The sequence below is a fragment of the Pinus tabuliformis genome, chromosome J, assembly GCF_031772625.1.
Source record: "Pinus tabuliformis cultivar Carrire ecotype Pingquan chromosome J, CPIR1, whole genome shotgun sequence".
NCBI lineage: Eukaryota > Viridiplantae > Streptophyta > Pinopsida > Pinales > Pinaceae > Pinus > Pinus tabuliformis.
Window position 1 is genome coordinate 1235543932 of NC_142295.1, and position 2241 is coordinate 1235546172.

Genomic DNA, 2241 nt, shown 5'->3' on the forward strand with positions numbered 1-2241 from the left:
AGGTATCAAGGAACTGGTCGATGAAGGGTAAGGGAAAATGATCCTTCAACATTTCTTTGTTCAACTCCCTATAGTCCACACAAATCTGCCACTTACCATTCCTTTTAGGAATAATGACTAGTCGAGACACCCATTGACTATCTGAGCTAGGGTAAATAAATCCTACATCTAGAAATTTCTGAAGTTCGTCCTTGACAATGTTTTTCAGAGCGGGGTACATTCTTCTCTGGGGCTGTCTCACAAGCTTATAATCTTCTTTAATGTATATATGATGAGTGCATAAATCAGCAAGAATACCCTCCACATCTGTATAATCCCATGCAAATTCTTCCTTATGTTCATGAAGGACTTTCAAGAGTTGTTTGGTTTGGGATGGTGAGAGATTTGAGTTAATATCTTCCCTGGCTCAATTTCTATAGGGATACTATCACAGGGTGCAAGTACAAGAATATCTTCGTCTTCAATGCTTGATTCAATAGTTTCCTGCGTTTCACAGCTCATAACAGATTCTAGAAATTGATGAGTTGTATCAGAAATGACATGGGGGCTACTGATAAAAGTATTAATAGTATCATCTTCCATTTCATTTTTAAAGCAGAGGGCTTGAATAATAGTAAGGACTGGTCTGATTTCCTCGTTTTCGGCTTCAAGCCCTTCTAAAGGTAGGGAATTTTGTTTAAATGTTGTTTTACCTAATGAACTTGGTTCCGTGGGGGGTAAAGAATAAGTTTCTTTGTATTTTTCCCATTATATATCACCATATTTGCTGACCGAGATTTGATATAGACATGTGCAATTGCTAGCCAAGGTCTTCCTAAAATCAAAGGGTGACCACCAGCTGGGGATTGTGTATGTAATACTACAAGATCAATGGGATAACACCATGAGTCTACTGAAATTGTTATGTCTTCCAATTTCCCTATCAGCCTTACTGTAGATCTATCTGCTAATTCCAAGACAGTAGGAGTTGGTTTTAGATTTCACAGACCTAATGTAAGAATATTTTCATATGTGATAATATTAATTACAACCCCCAAATCTACTAGTACATTCAGGATGTCAACCCTGTTAATCTGCACAGTTAAAATTTGGGTTCCCTGGATCTCCACATTTCATAGGTACAAATTTTCCCAACATAATGTCTAATAGCCTCCCTATAACATGAATGGTAAGCGGATCCTTTGTTTTCTTTCTAGGTTTCTTGGAATGATATTCTCTAATTGTCTTAGCATAAATAGGCACATCCTTCAAAACTTGGAGGAAGGGAATTTTGACAAATAGGTTTTGGAGTTCCCTTAAAAGGTCAAATTGAGAATTTTGTTTACTCAAGGCTAATCTCTCGAGATAAGGCAGATCAGTTGGGCAACCCTGAGTAGCACTCAAACGAGGGGGGGGGGGGGGGTGTTTGACAGAATTCTGATTTGACTCATTCTCGACTACTTGGGATTCTGGTTTTGGATCTTCATCACCAAATGTTCAACGATAAGTGGTGAAGTATGAGCATTTAGCACCCGACCAAACAAATTTATCTCATTACCTTCTGCGTAGAAATTCTATATGAAGGAATTTTGAGCATGTCAATTTGTTGACCACCCTTATTATTAGGATTTGGATTAGGTTGGATGGGAAGCTAAGGGTGAGGAGGAGTACTGGAAGGAATGTTGGAAGGTAGTTGTAACTATTGTTGTTGCATAGTTTGAGGAAAATGACCAGGAGAAGGGGAAGGCCCTCACTAATTCTGAGACCATGAAGGGTTTGAACTAGATTGAGGGAACCAAGACTACCAAGGCCGATATCGATAAATTGAGGCCATGATTATGGAAAAGGTATTGACTGAGGGCCCATATTTAAATTGCTAAAATATTGAGAAAGGTCCTGAGACATACCTTGATTTGAGCTTAGTGGTCGTGACTGCCATGGTTTCTTAGAACCCATAAATAATAGTTTTTCTACTCCACTTGTTCCCTATAATACTGCCTTTAGACGAGGAAGAGATGGACATGAACTGGTGGAGTGAGCCTGCTCACATATTGCACATGTATCCACAGTATTTAATGGACGTTCCTTTAATGGATGTTTCATCCTGTAATGAGGGCAAAATATGTCCATGGTCCTTTATAACTCCATTCGCTATTGTTTTTCCTGTAACGTGTCCATCCGAGGAAAGTGTCCTCAGGATGTCAGTTTTCAAGTTATCCAGCAAGTTCCCTATTTTTTCCTTTGTAATTCCTCCACTGGATG